This window comes from Capricornis sumatraensis, chromosome 11 (genome assembly GCF_032405125.1).
Source record: "Capricornis sumatraensis isolate serow.1 chromosome 11, serow.2, whole genome shotgun sequence".
Taxonomy (NCBI): Eukaryota; Metazoa; Chordata; class Mammalia; order Artiodactyla; family Bovidae; genus Capricornis; species Capricornis sumatraensis.
This window is the reverse complement of record NC_091079.1, coordinates 45,368,073-45,384,559: the sequence shown is the minus strand read 5'-3', so window position 1 is coordinate 45,384,559 and position 16,487 is coordinate 45,368,073. Positions and strand designations below refer to the sequence as shown.

The following is a 16,487-nucleotide window of genomic DNA, read 5'->3' as shown; positions in this document are numbered from 1 at the left end:
AGGCAGTCACCATTTATTCATCCATTCACTTATTCAAAAAGTCTCTGGTGAATGCTAACTATGCACATGGAAAACTGATTTGCTTGCTTCCTTACAGCCCAGCAGAGGGAGAGAAACTGAGCAGAACAAATGCCCGAATAATCTGTATGAACTGGAACTTAAAATAATTATAATAACTGCCATCTGAAAGAAGAAAATAAAGTACTATGAAGAAGGGTAACAGAAAAGACTTCATTTAGACTGAAGGGCTGAAGACGGTCTTTCTTAAGTGACACAAACTGAACGGTTCAATGTCTTCTAGGTTATTCACTCAATGAGAGAAGGACAATGAATACCTTGTCACTTGCTACCTGTCTTAAGGCAGAGAGAAATCACTCAATAATTTTGCTGAACTGTCAAAATGAACAATAACAAATCAAAGATAAATTCTGTGTGTGTGTAAGTTATGTAAGTTCTCTCTCTGTGTGTGTATATATATATATATAGTGCTTTTTTTTTTTTAACTTTTCTTTTAAAAAATGTTTTGGCCTTAAGGGGCAGCATATGAGATCTCAGTTCCCCTTGCAGTGGAAGCATGGATTCTTAACCGCTGGACCACCAGAGAAGCCCCCCATATGGCTGTGTTTTAGGAATTATTTTATTTGCTCCAAGTTTTTTGAATGTTTTAAGATTCTAGTTAACTGAAAATAAGATGGAATTTCAAAACATTTGACTTTTTTTCTCTTGTATTCACAATTTCTCTTTTACATCACAAAAGGCACAAACCCATTAGATTTCTAATACCCCTTCAACAGCCTTGCAGGTCTAGGAGAGAAAGGAAAATTATTAAGTGTTAAAGTACAAAATAGGTGAGCAACTGAGATATGAATCTTCCATTCTGCTTTTAAAAAGAGACTGTATTTTGGGGAGCAGTTTTAGGTTCATAGCGAAACTAAGCGGGAAGTACAGCAGGATCCCATAGCCTCCCTCCCCACGGGAGCACAGCCCCCTTCACTACCAGCCTCCTGCACCAGAGCTGTAACACCTGTCCCAACTGATGAACCTGCCTTGACATACCATCACTCAAAGTCCGCACTTCACATCTGGGTTCATTCTCGGTGTTCTCCATCCTATGGATTTTGACAAATTATCATGTATCCAGTTACAGTGTCACACAGAACTTTCACTGCCCTAAACATCCCCACTGCTCTCTCAGTCCTGCCCCCTCACCACTCATCTTCTTCCTGCTCCGTAGTCCCGCCTCTCTCTGACTGTCACATAGCTGGAATCATACGGTATGTAGCTTTTCCAGACTGGCTTCTTTCATTTAGCAATATGCACTTAAGATTCTTCTTTTTTCTTCATTTCTATTTTTAGCATTCAAAATTTCCCCATATGGTAGAGAAAAAAGTTATAATTAGAAATCACAGATTTTATTACTGAGGGACCTCAAGAATCATCTCACAGTCTGGTAATTACTCTAGTGATACAAGAACCTGAAACCCTCTTATCATCTCACAACAGAGTATGGATTGCTCTGCTAATAGCAATACCACTTACTCTGGCCAAGTACTGACCTCACTTTCAAGACACCACATCCTTTCTTCAGGGAATCAAAGTATCTTTCAAAGCAGAGACTATATCCAAGAGCCACTATGGTGTTTCCCAGGCCTCCTTAGTCACCCACCTACTGATCATTTGTCAGGACCAGTTAAGTTTCCAGATAGCTTGTCTTATTCAACATATGTTGACTTCTACTATTTTAATTCTGGATAAAATACTTGGGGGTTCTGGCTCACAATCACGAACACTTTTCCAAATTGCCAAATTGAATTAGCTAGGCTTTTTCTCAGTCCTCAATTTATTTGACCCAGAAACATGATCTATTTGTGCCATAAAATATTTCTGTAATATTTATCTACCTACAATCTCCTTAAAAATTACCACTTCTGGCTTTTTCAGGCTGTAATCATCTCCTTGGTCCCTTAATTCTGTGACAACTGCTCCTTTTCTTAAATACTGGAGGTTTCACCACCATTTCATCTTTGGTTATCTTTTCTCTTCAGCTGATAGAACTAACCCAGGCCTATAGCCCCAACATACATCTATAAATTAGTGATTGCCAAACACATCTCTCTAGCCACCATCTTAATTAATTTCACTCTCATTATATCCAACTGCCTTCTGAACATGTCTACTTTAACTCTTTCAGGTTGGGAATGCAAACTTGTAAAACCTAATCCATTCTGTTTCATGTTCCTGCCTACCATTCTTCCAACAACTCAAGAGTCACCTTCAGTATTTCTTTATCTCTGGAGTTGGTTCCCAATGGATCACATCAACAAGAAAATCTCTTAATTCCTTTTCTTCCTACAGCTAATGGCTCACCAATCTCATCAGTTTCTTCAGAAATACCTTAAATTCCATGCTTTCCCCTCTTAATCCTCAGTGCTCCATTTCTGGCTCTCAATAAGACATGGTCTTGGCTTCCCTGGTGGCTCAGAGGGTAAAGCATCTGCCTCTAATGCGGGAGACCTGGGTTCAATCCCTGGGTCAGGAAGATCCCCTGGAGAAGGAAATGGCAACCCCCTCCAGTATTCTTGCCTAGAGAATCCCATGGATGGAGGAGCCTGGTGGGCTACAGTCCACGGGGTCGCAAAGAGCCGGACACGACTGAGCGACTTAACTAACTTTCCGCCTTCAACCTTTGCCTCAAATCTATTTGTATAAACCTCTGAAAATTTTTGCTAAAATGCACATATATAAAATTTAAGCCCTCCAAAACAGTAAATGATGTTCTTTGAGAAATTGTTATCCCAACAGATCATATTATCACACCATGGTCTACAGCCTGTGGTTAAGCACAACACATCACCTTCTGTCCTCTGAAATGACACTACATTCTTCCTCTGGCATCTCTTACCAAGGAACTTGTCACTCCTTGGCAACTCTAAACTCATGCTTAGAGATTCCAATGCTTTCTTCACTAAAGCATTCCTGTTCCAAAGATGCTATCAATTCCCATGCAGAACTAATATGGGGATTTGTTCCTTGGCTTTCCATAGTATTTCCTTTATGCCTCAAAATCCTGGTAAGAATCCTAGCTCTGTCACTTACCAGCTGTAACGTGGGGCAAGGAAATTGACCTTCTGAGCTTCAAAATTCTATCTATAAAACTGGGGAAATTCCTATACTTTCTTTGGTGCACTGTTGCAAGAATCAGATGAAATAAATTTAAGAGGGCTCCTGTACAGTAAGAGTTACCTGTGTCCAGTTTACAAATCTTCTCTGAGCTATATATTTAGGACATGTGCCTTTTTCTATAAGCACAATATACTTTAATAAAAATGAAAACACTGTGATGATCTTTCTGATGCATCAGCTTGACTAGGCCTTCCAATTACTGGGTGCTGCTGTGAAGGCATTTGGTAAGATATAAGTCCACCCTCAGTTTCATATGGTCTAAGTTTCATTCTTTTGTATGTGGCTGTCCAGTCTTCCCAACATCATTTAATGAAGACTGTCCTTTCCCCACTGTATATTCTGGGCTCCTTTGTCAAATTAATTGACCACATATGAATGGGTTTACCTCTGGGTTCTTTATTCTGTACCATCGATCTATGTCTGTGCCGATACTAATACCATACTGTTTTGAGTACAACAGCTTTCTAATATAGCTTAAACTCAGGGAGCATGGTGCCTCCAGATTTGTTCTTCTTTCTAAAAACTGCTTTAGCTACTCAACCACTCTTTAATAGAAACTGCTGCACTTAACAGCTGTTAGAGTTTCTACTGTGAAGTCACCTTACCTTCTTCCTTTGCTGCTGCTAAGTCGCTTCAGTTGTGTCCGACTCTGCGCGAACCCACAGACGGCAGCCCACCAGGCTCTGCCGTCCCTGGGATTCTCCAGGCAAGAGTGCTGGAGTGGGTTGCCATTACCTTCTCCAATGCATGAAAGTGAAAAAAGAAAGTGAAGTCACTCAGTCGTGTCTGACTCTTAGCGACTTCATGGACTGCAGCCTACCAGGCTCCTCCATCCATGGAATTTTCCAGGCAAGAGTACTGGAGTGGGTTGCCATTGCTTTCTTTGACCTTCTTCCTTTACTCAGGGTCCAATACACTGTCCTCAGTAGGCCTCAGTGATGTGGTGAGAACTGACTACCTGATTACATCAATGCCAAACAATTATAAGTAACACTCATTAAAATTGTAGATTCCTAAAGCCTCGCCCCAGAGATTCTGATTCAGTCTTTGGTTAGACCCAAGAATCTAATTAATAAACCGCCAGCGATGTTTTTAGGCAATGGAGCCTTCTCCACAACGAGGATTGGTAAAAGTGCTAGGTATTCTACTGAAGTTTATTTTTCTAGTCCTAAACCAACTTCTACCAATTTCAAGATAATTTAAAAAAATTGATGATTGCTCCATTTTAAAAATCATAAGACAGTTTAATTTAAAATATGTGGGGGAAGCAAAGATCTAAAGTTTCATCAACTTTTATCCTGAAATCATAGCTACACACTGTCATCTACGATGTTGGGTCCCCCAAAAGCAGAATGAACCAGATGTTCTACAAATGAATGACCTGTCTTCATGACTAAAAGTAATGCATTGAAGAACTCTATGTTTTAAAGTCATACCAAAGAACTGACAGACCTCAAACACAGACTATGCAGAGAGGTGGCAATCTGGTGTAAATATTTGTGGCTTATTTTGCAAAGAGAAAATTTTATTCTTCATGTTAACATTCCAAACCAAGAAACCCGTGAAACATGACAAAACAATGAGGTCTGCTCTTTTAAACAGAAAATTAATAAACTCAGCAAGATACATTAAAAAGAACATAAGCTTTATAGTTGTGACACCAGGGTTCATCTGCATTATTTCATAACTTGTAACCTCAGACAAAATTCATTATAGAAACTAAGCTCCATTTCCACATTTGTAAAATGGGAAAAAGAAAAACATGGCATTTCTACTTCAAAGGAATATCATAAGGTTCAAATTCCAAACTTTTGAGTTTTTCATATTCAAAATTTTTAATGAAAACAGTAGAGGATTCTTCAAGATGAATACAGTTGAGAAGCAAAATCTCCAACCAAACTGATCTGACCTTGAGTTCACATTTTTAAATATCTAGTTTCTACAACTGAAGAAAATATTCACAATCTATAATTATCTTTTAAATAAAATGACTTCAGAGTTGTTTTCATGCTGCTGGTTTCCCACACATCATCCCCCTCAAATCTGAGACAGCAATCCTTTCATTTACTGCTATTAGATACTGATCTGATGCTGACTGGAGTGGGTTAAAGAGACATGTCTAAGTCCCAACTCCTGGAACTTCTGAATGTGACCTAACTTGGAAAAAGATCTGTTCAGGTATAATTAAGGATTCTGAGATGTGATCAGCCTGCATTCAGGTTGGGCCTAATTCCAGTGATAAATGGATACGCAGGGGAGAAGGTTGTCTGAAGACAAAGGAGGAGACTGGACTTGTGCTGCCACAAACCCAGTAGCCCCTGGAGCCACCAGAAGCTGAAAGAGCAACAAGGATTTTCCTTGGCACCTTCAGAGGGAGCACAGCCCTGCCCACCCCTAGATTTTGGACTGCTGGCCTCCAGAACTGTGAGGGAATAGGTTTTTGTTGTTTTGAGCTCTGAGACAAGTTTCTTAAAATGCTTAAGTAGCGCAAGAAACCCTATAAAAATGCACTCGTGAGGAGCAATTTTTCCTTCCTCCCCTTCCTTGGACTCCTTGGTCTCTCAGTCTTGTTGACTCCATCTCCAATGATTCCTACTGTGGTCAGTAAAAAATAAAGAGACTCAAACACCAGAAATATTAAAATAAGGGAAGAGGCAACAGGAAAGACAGAGCATTTATTTGAGAAACCTCTCAGTGAAGGCTAAGAGGGCAGGGAGGAAGACACTCTGGACCCTTCTATGAAATGGCCAAGCCATCTCCATCTCCAGAGCTCTGATGGACTCTACCAGCACTGCCAGACCTGCAACCCCTAAGGACAGGAACACATCTAATTCACTTTGGAAATTCTTCTCAGAAATGTGCTTTACACTTGGTAAACTTTTACCATTGCAGCCTCCTGTATTTCAATGTGCACCACCAATTTAAGAGAGAAACACTGGACTATATTTGGATCCCACATGTGACAATGGTAGAAAAAGTTGTTTCAGGTCTCAAGGCCTTGTTTGCTTATCATATCACAGTAATCATACATTCACTTTACTCAGAAAGCTACTGCAAGGAATAAAAGAAATGGCACGTAAAGAATAAAGGTAACAAACACATCTATGCTTCCTTCCCTTTCCTGGCACAAATTCAGACTAACACTTCACTGCACGCTGCGGCCATAGTGCTCTCTACACACTTCATTAAGCACCTCCTGTATCATACTTCTATTATCAATTCACACATCTACCTGCCTCCCTTAGGAGCAGTAACATTCTGCATTTAGAAAACCACTCTGCTCTGTGGCCTGGCTTAGAATTAATAGATGCTCAGTGAATGCAGAATTTATGTCCTGAATGCGCGCTGAAAGGATCCAACAGTGACATACTCGCATTTTCTATATAATGACAAACAAGTCTGAATTTTAAGAAGTCAATTTCTCAAAAAAATTTTTATTCCCAACAGTGGCTTTTTCAGGTAGAAAAATGATGTTGGAGAATGAAATCATGACCACGTGACATTAACAACTGTGTCTCTGACACTATCCGCCCCTGATTTAAGTGTAATTTCCCTCTGAAAACGTGAGGTCTCCAAGGAGTGTTCCTCCCACACTCTGCCTCTGTCTTAGGGACAGTGGCTGGGCCCTCCACCTGTGTTCTGTATTCTTCAGAATTCTCTTAGTCCACTTCCCCATTACTCTAACCCCACATTAAAGTCAGTGGTTCTTTATACCAGACTTCCCCTGTTCAAAATTCTGTTTGTAATTTCCATCTCCTACGGACTCTTAGAATTAGTATGATTAATACATCCTTCATCAGAAGAAAATCTTAATTTGGTGAAGCTGAGGGTTTTTTAATATAAGCTGAGTTTAGATATTCTTAAGAAAGACCTAGCTTGTGCAATATTTTCATGAAAACAAAGATAGGTGCAATTTATAACTTTTTAAAACTTAAAAAATAAAATGGAGCACTAGCTAATTTACATAGAGAATAAATGACAGAATATTAAATTTAATAGCAAGTAACATAGCAGAAATGTGGTTAAAAATAGCATCCCTTTCCTTTTTCTCCTCCCACTCTTGGGATTTTCTCGAACTAGTTTGTTTTAATGGTGGAAAATGGCTTAGAGTGAGAAGAATCAGAATGAAGAAACTGAAGTATACCTCTCAGAATCTTAGAAAGTCACAGTATGTCGGAAGCAAAGGGGCCCTCTGTGCAATGTTCTCTAAATAGTAGGTTGTAACCAGTGAAATGAATTTACTGGATTACAACTAGCATTTAAAAAATGAACTAGAACAAAATAGCAAATACTAGACTGCAGGGACTCAATAAAGATCGGACAAGTGCTATATGCAAGCTATTGCCATACACATACACACACACATATATGCACTTACACACATATTTAAACCCTGGGCTGCAATGTAAGATGTACCTCTTATTGTGCTGATAAGACACAAATTTGGAAATTATTCTCCAGCATCTCATCCAATCACACACCCAGGGAAAGAACCCATCCACAATATTTATGCTAGGATTCACAGCAAACAAATCAGCTGAAGAATCTAGAACACTTCTGTTCTCTTTTAATGAATATTTACAAGGACAGGGATCAAGGAAAAAACAAGACTAAATCATCACAGTTGGGAATTTAACATAAACCAACCAACCAACCAACCAACCAACCAACCTACTAGCCAACCAACCAACCAACCACCCAACCAACCACCCACCCACCCAACCAACCAACCACCCACCCAACCAGCCAGCCAAACAACCAACCAACCAACCAACCAACCAACCAACCAACCTTGGGTACCATGAGTCATCTACTAGGTGACAATTCTATTGCATAACCCTCTTTGTAAAGATTTTTCAAACAGGTAAAATGAGGATGACACTGTATCCTTGTTTGCCAGGGACAGGCTTAGTTACCCTGGTGTCCTGATGAATTAGGGATCAGCCTAGATGATGAATTACATGCCTTCACTAAAGCGCTGATTCCCTAAAGTGCGCTTCTCCAGAACAGCAACATCAGCAGTACCTGGAAACTTTTAGAATGCAAATTATCAGCTCCACCCCAAACTTAATGAGTCAGAAACTCTGGGGTGGAGTCCTTAAATCAGTGTTTCACCAAGCTCTTCAGGTGATCCTGATGTGCCCTGAAGTCTGAGAATCACGGGCCTAGCTATAGTCGACTAAAATACTGGTCTCAGTGTCCAATCCTCTTTAGTTTTCCAGCTACAACAAATATGACACCATTACCTGCTTGGTATAACAGATAAGTAACAAAAAATAGTGAAGATATGCTGCTGTACCTTGGTACAGGTTAAGTTCAAAACAGGGTTACCCTGGTTTCCACTTAGAATCTCTGGCGATCACTGAGCTTAGAACAGTGAGACTACCTGATACCTGCCTAATTCCCAAAGGACCCATTTCAATATGAACAAGCAGTTTTTACTGCAGCAATGGACTTCTATAATTGAGTTCAAGCTAACACACTCTTGTCTTAAGTAAAATATATGCATGACTTTTGAGATTTTCATGGTGAAAACAAGCTCTCTCTTCACACACAATCTTATTTGACCATAACAGTAAGCCTATGACATCAGTAAAGCAGGAATGATAATCCCTCTTTTTTTTTTTTTTTTTTGCCACACCACACAGCTTGTGGGATCTTAGTTCCCCAACAAGGGATTGAAACCAGGCCATGGCAGTGAAAGTGCTGAGTCCTAATCATGGCCTGCCAGGGAATTCCTGATAACCTTATTTTAAAGATGAAGGAACAGAGGCTTAAATGACATGCCTCAAGTTAAAGCACAGTAAGAAGCAAAACTGAAACTCAAAATAAGGTTTTAAAATTTACAATATAAGTCATATTTTTCCACTGTACCACCCAACCTCCTGAGTTTGTTCTCTGATACATATTACTACTTGCAAACAATACCTCCTCTAACTAAAAAGAAGCTATCTCCCTCACCATGTATTAGCATCAATAGTAAGATAAAGAAAGGAAATATTCTATAAGCTTAAAGACTCTGACAGAGCAGAAATTTAACAAAGGAAGGTTTTAAAAAAGTAATAGATCAGGTGTGTCAACGTATTTTAACCTGACCATTTTCCTGACTGTTTCATAAAGTAAAGATCTCACAAATAAATTTCAGTGAAGGAGCTTGAAGAGGATACTTTCTCATGATGCTATGAAAGGAAGAAGGTGTCTGGATGTAAATGTACAATATAATCACCATACAGTAAGTTTACTGCACATGATGTCTAAGTAGTATGTTATGATGTAAATGAGTCTCAAAATCAAAGACTGTAAGCAGAACGATCCATTTCTTGCAGTGCTAGGTTAATAAGAAGTACATGATAACAGTAACTAAATCAAGCTCCTTAAATCCCTGCAGACTTGGTATCAGTCGACACAGACAATGTTGAGGCTAGCCTGTTGAATTTAAGTATTGATACGTGAATACTTAAATTCACAATTAAATACTAATATCCTTTCTAAATTCCTATTCTTAATGGAAGATGATTTATGACCTTCCGTTGTGGTCACATTTGACCTCGGCTGAGCCAATCAGATGCACGTGTTCAGAATTTGGAATCTTGAAAGAATGCGTCAATATCAGGAACCAGAAAGAAAGAATCCACAGTGGCTACAGAGGAGGTGCCGGAGGACTGGCATGCACCAGCATCTGCTTCAGCAGGTTGTATTGACAGCAGGAGTCTGGCTGTGTCTTGCCTTCCCTGGTTGTGCCATTTTCAAGCTTGATTATACTGCCTTCCTATCAATTCTATGGAGCATCCTATCTTTCCAATAAAATGCTGCTCTGCTTAAGTTGACCACAGCAGGTTTCTGCTGTCTGCTAGCACAGACCAGGACTAAGAAAACTGAGGACTGACTGAGGTAATAATGATTCAGCTATGCAGGTTTTTAAAAAGAATGAGATAGATTCATTCGTGATATGTTAAGACACCCAAGATTTACCCTTAAGCAAAAAAAAAGGTGAAGAACAGCACAATTTATATAATCATATTGGTGGGACTGGGACGGATGGACATACACACACAAACACACACAGACATGTTTAAAGATGCACAGAAAATTTCTAGAAGGATACACAAATCATTACTATTCTACGTAAAATGATGGAGTATTTAAATTTTCATTTTTCACCATAAACATTCATCGTTTTTCTAAAAAAAAATCTGAGTTTTTTAAAGGATCTATTTTAGCATCAAATACTATATAAGCAATACTTTCACTAGCTCCATCCAACAACCTCCAGTGTGATGTGGCATTTAAATAACTAGCACAACGTCTAGTGTGACCATAAATAGTCACATTAAATACTGGTCTGCTAAGAAAATTAGAAGCCTGAAAGTAAAATAATGCGTTGTGAAACTGAAGATTTTTATTTCCTTTTTTAACTCCTAAAAGCCACTAAGGAATAACTAATCAGTAGTACTTTTATGGCTAAGGCTCAACATTCACAGATTCACATTCAAATCCAATATGACTTATCCATTTCTTGGGTAAATTCTCCAAGAAAGGAAACTGTAAGCCAAAATGGATGGGGGGTGGGGTGGGAGGTGGGGGAAATCAAGAAAGAAAAAAGGTTAAATGGTGGAAAGGCCTCAATAACTCCTGTCAGAAGTCTGAGTGAAGAGTTAGTTATCCCATTCAGAGATGGAGAATAAAGCTTCTTTTATGAAGCTGTACCCAGAGCATATGAAACCAACTCTTTATACCACACAATGCTCTTCACAGTGTGGTCCCAAGATTCCTGTATTTCTGAGCCTCCACAAATTCCAACAAAAAGCTCCATAGGACCACACTCTGAAGAACATTCCTGGTATAGAGTCATCCCACCTTCCTGGCAAAACAGAAGACTGAGGAGCTCAGTTCCATTCTCTGTTCTCCATACACAACAAATACATAAACGGAGGCAAAAGCACAAACTGATTCTACAGGATTATCAGGTAGGGAAGTTCTCAAAGCATCTGTGTCACATTTGACCATTTGTAAAATGGGGTCAAGAGCTATCTAGGATTACTGTCAGCAATGTATGGAAGCTACAGCACAGTTCTCAGCATGCAGTGGGTCCTCAATAAATGTTTACTGCAAACCTGAATGTCATGAGCTGTTCACTCCAGGGAGAATGAATGAGTCTTCTCCATGCTCCTTTGGTACTCTGCATAGACAAGTCTCTATTACACCATCCTGTCATTGTGGCAAACTTGTCTCCCTCTTAGGGTAGGGCAGTCCTGCTCCTTTTTCTTAACTCCAGCACCAGGAATGCCCACATAATACCTTAACTTTCTTTAAAAAGTAAAAAAAAAAATTTGAATCCAATCCCCTACTGGTTGCATAAATTTCATCTTCCATGCCCTAATGTGTCAATCAAACCTCTGCCTGAACAGCCCCAGTAACCGACCTACTCACCACTTAACACTCTTTCCATTTCACAGCGAGTCGTCTACTTGTAGTCCTGATTCTGTCTGCAAAAAGCCACAAAGGGTAAGTTGAAGCCCCTTTTTAATATAACAGTCACCTAAGTATTTGAGGTCATTGTTATATTCTCCTTTAACTCTTTTTTTGTTAAAATGTTTCAGTTATTCTTCCTTTCCTAAATATGTTGGGAAATATGGTTGACACACCTCTGTACCACCCTGACTGGTCTCTCAGCACAGATTCCAATAAGCAGATGTCCCTCTGAAACAAGTTTCCATAACTGAACTGCAGTTGAGTCCTGACTGAGTACAACTACTACCTGCCTTGTTTGTACATTACACTTTTCCTGAGAACCACACTTCTTCCTTTGTGGACTCCTACTGGACTTAGTTATGTAAAACTTCTAAGTTTTTAGACATGTGTTGCTATTTAACCAGCTACCTCCATCTTTTATATATATATATATTTTTTTTTATTTTTTTTTAAGAAAAAAGTATATAGGGCTTTCACTTCATTTTTATTAAACTCCACTTTGCTAAATTTAGTCAGCCATTCTGGATTCTGTCTGGTGTAATCTACACATTAGCTCTTTCAACCAAAGTGGAGTTTATCCAAGTTGTTGCCAATATAAAATGTAAAAATCTAGGATTGAATATAGCAGCATTCCCTCTCCAAGTGGACTAGATGGACAGTACTTAAGGATAGTTATTCAACCAGTTAAAATTCCACTTAGCTGCAAAACCAGAAGAAATTCTTCACCCCATACCAAAGGTCATCCTGGAAAAGTGTAAAAAATATTTTTCTTAAAGGATTGGTCAATTATCTCACCAGGCAAACAACTACTACTGCTTCAGTTTATAACCTAATAACTAATTTCCCTATTTATTAATATCTGTATCAAGTAAAGCTTTTAACATAAGTGACTGTGGACAAATGTACTTTTACTTTGCCCTTTGAAACGGTTAAAACTGAACCAACAATACTTGGGCCAAACAGAGAAGATAACTTTTGATCAATAGATTCATTTATATTGAAGATTCCTGCAGATCTATAGAACTGCCTCTTTCGAAAGGGGTTCAAAATTAAGAGAAACCTTATCAAGGAACCTCAAGACACCATGAGTGAGTATAGGAAACAACTCTCCGTCTTACAACCTCTTTTCTGGACACCAGTGAAAAAGAGCACCTCCTACCCAATATTCTTCTCATCCAAGTTTGGAAAAGACTTTTTCTTTTATAGAGTCCAGAAAGAATTTCAAGATCAAAGAACTGCCATTTTGCAGGTTAACATGTTGTTTTGCTTCTTTCAACTCAAGTAATTATAGTTTAAAGTCAACATGCTGCTAAGTCACATCAGTCGTGTCCAACTCTGTGCGACCCCATAGACGGCGGCCCACCAGGCTCCCGTCCCTGGGATTCTCCAGGCAAGAATACTGGAGTGGGTTGCCATTTCCTTCTCCAGTGCATGAAAGTGAAAAGTGAAAGTGAAGTTGCTCAGTCGTGTCCGACTCTTCGCGACCTCATGGACTTAGCCTACCAGGCTCTTCCATCCATGGGATTTCCCAGGCAAGAGTACTGGAGTGGGTTGCCATTGCCTTCTCCGTAAAGTCAGCATAGTGAATACCTTTTTCCATAGGCAAGACACCCCCTCAAACACACAACTTAATTTTAGGATACTCAACATATAAGAAAAATTATCTCTAAAATACTACCATTAATAAAGTACCCTGCAGCTTCAAAGCATCTGTGTACAAGGTTTATTTCAAGCTAACAAAAATCCTGTGAGGTAGGTAACTTAGACAGTACTACTGACATTTTCTAGATGAGAAAACTGAAGCTAAAGATGCCTGAACTTTACCAAAGCAATGAGTAAGCAGGAGCCACCATGCCAATCCAGATATTTTTCTAATCACAAACAGCAGGCTCTTAAGAAATTTTTAAGAGTGCAGTCTAAGCTAAAATACCCAAAAGGACTTAGAATAACGTATTATTTGCCTCCTAGATGCATAATAGTTACTGCTGCTGCTGCTAAGTTGCTTCAGTTGTGTCCAACTCTGTGCGACCCCATAGATGGCAGCCCATTAGGCTCCGCCGTCCCTGGGATTCTCCAGGCAAGAATACTGGAGTGGGTTGCCATTCCCTTCTCCAATGCATGAAAGTGAAAAGTGAAAGTGAAGTCGCTCAGTCGTGTCCGACTCTCAGCGACCCCATGGACTGCAGCCTACCAGGCTCCTCCGTCCATGGGATTTTCCAGGCCAGAGTACTGGAGTGGGGTGCCATTGCCTTCTCCAAGTAGTTACTGCTAAAGGTGGACAAATGTTAAGGGGGAGCTATCCATCAATGTTAATAATGTCAGAGGCTGCAGAGCAGACATAAATGCACCACTTACACTGGTTTTATCTTATCAATTGTAAATAAATGAAGGGAAACAAACTACTGACACTTGAGTTTCAAAGACAGCTACAAAGTTAGAGGGAAAAAACCCAAAAACTTAGAACACTGGTGGACAACTCTATAGAGTACACTAAGCCAGTAGTAGTACCCACGTTTTACAAAGAGAAAACTCAGGAATTTAAATGAATTGTTCATTTGCACAAATAAGTTGTGGGCAGGTATCCTCTACCCAGATTGTCCTACAAGGACACTACACAAGCCTGGGAGATCTGTCTACCATACTGTTTCCTGTGTGGGACAAGTGTGTCTCCCCAGGAAGTCCACAGCAAAGGGGCAACCTGGGACCTAGGCCGTGACCCCTGCTCATGACTGAACTAGGCTGGTGCCGGATGGCAGGAAAAAATTCAGATTCACTATTGATTACATTCTCCTGGTAAAAGAACCTCTCAGACTGAATTTTTTAAAAAAATAAGAGTACTAGGCTATACAAAAAATAGACTTTAAAAAAAGTGAAATAGTAGGGCTGAAACAAAGATGAGAGTTGCCAGAAAACCACTCTGGAGAAATGAGAGTCAAAGATGGCAGACTCTTTCAAGTTATCAGCTGGCCACAAATGAGCAAGCTATGCAAGGAAGTGAAAAAAAAAAAAGTCAACATAGTAACTATTATGTGAACATATCAGTTCACACGGAGGGTGAAAGAAATGATTTTTGCTATGAACAGCATTATTCAAACACTATATAGCATTGGTCAAGTTTGGTTTTTCAAATGCATATGGGGAAATTCTTGAAGACATTCAAAGAAGTATAAAAATGACAAAAAAGACAAAAAATGAAGACGAACTATTAACCATTTATTTAGTCAGGGTCACACACAAAATCTCATTTAGTCATTTCATTTTATAGATGAAGACACTGAGATTCAGAGACTGAAGAGGCTGCCCAAGCTCACAGAGTTGCTGAGGAGCAGTAAACAGACTATCCTTGTTTTATTGATAGAATATTTCTGCTCAGTTTTGCAGAGTGGAGGTAGTTTCTGTTTTAGTATAAAAGCGAACTGAGGGACTGTGTACTTCCACATCAACTCAACAGACCAAGCAGCTGATAAGCCAACACAAGAGGTATGATATGGAATATGTGGGAATTAAATATGTATGACATGGGAGAGAGAGCATGGCCTTTGGAGTCAGAAAGATCTGGGCTCAAATTCCAGCTTGGTCAGTTAACTAGCTGTGTGATATGACAATCAGTCCACCTTTCTTCACTGTAAAGTAGAGCCTTCCTCATGGATATAACTGTTCAGATTCAATGAGTTGTACCCCTAGAAAAGGCCCCATACGTTCAAATATGCGAGTGTGCATACTAAGTCACTTCAGTCGTGTCTGACTCTGGAGATACTATGGACGGTAGCCCGCCAGGCTCCTGTGTTCATGGGGATTCTCCAGGCAGGAATACCGGGGTGGGTCCCATGCCCTCCTCCAGGGAATCTTCCCAACCCAAGGATCCATCCAGCATCTCTTATGTCCCTTGCATTGGGAGGCAGTTCTTTAGCCCTAGTGCCACCTGGGAAGCTCATGTTCAAATATACTACTTGTGTATCTACATTTTTCACCATACTGTATTCTTTTTAAGAGAACCAGAAGAAAATGTCTTTCAAGACTCAAGGACTAAGTATATGAGTACACATACTTTTAAAAATTGATGATTACTGTAAGTAAGTAGATGAGAGAGAGTTCTCTGCAGTGCAGTTCACTTTAGCCCCCGAGTTGTGTCCGATTCTGTGACCCAATGGACTGCAGCACGCCAGGCCTCCCTGTCCGTCACACCTCCCGTAGTTTGCCCAAGTTCACGTCTACTGCATCGGTGATGCTGTCCAACCATCCCATCCTCTGACATCCTCGTCTCCTTCTGCAGTGGTGCTAAATACAGTGTCCACTTCAAAAAAGTGTACAAAGCATGGATATTAATGCTATTTCTGACTTCAATTTGTTTCTACCTACTGCTTCTCCTCAGCCTGCTGTAGTAGGGAGGATAAAAACCCCACTCCCCCCCTTCAAGATACACACACTCTAATCAATCCCCAGAACCTATGGGTATGCTACCCTACAAGGCAAGGCGCCCATACAGATGTGATTAAGATTACAGACCTCAAGATGAGGAGATTATCCTCGATTATCCAGGTAAACCCAATCTAATTATATAAGTCTTTAAAAGCAGAAAACCTTTCCAGGCTTCAACGAGAGATTGGATGACTCAAGAAGAGTCAGAAACACGTGGCACAGAAGGACCTGACCCACTGTTGCTTTGAAGATGAAGGAAGGGGGCCCTGGGCCAAATCACGTGACTAGGTGGGTAGACTCAGGAAGCCAGGAACTGATGACACCAGCAAGAAAACGGAGACCTCAGCACAGAACAATTCCGCCAACAACCTGAATGAGCATGGACCCTCCAGAAGGGAACCCAACCTGCCAAG

The 16,487-nt window shown here is 40.0% G+C and overlaps 1 protein-coding gene across 1 annotated transcript in view; it reads right to left on the bottom strand.

The window, feature by feature from the left end:
- The window catches only part of RAB2A (RAB2A, member RAS oncogene family), a 65,200-nt gene that overhangs the window by 41,282 nt on the left and 7,431 nt on the right, over positions 1 to 16,487 (bottom strand). The window lies entirely within an intron of this gene.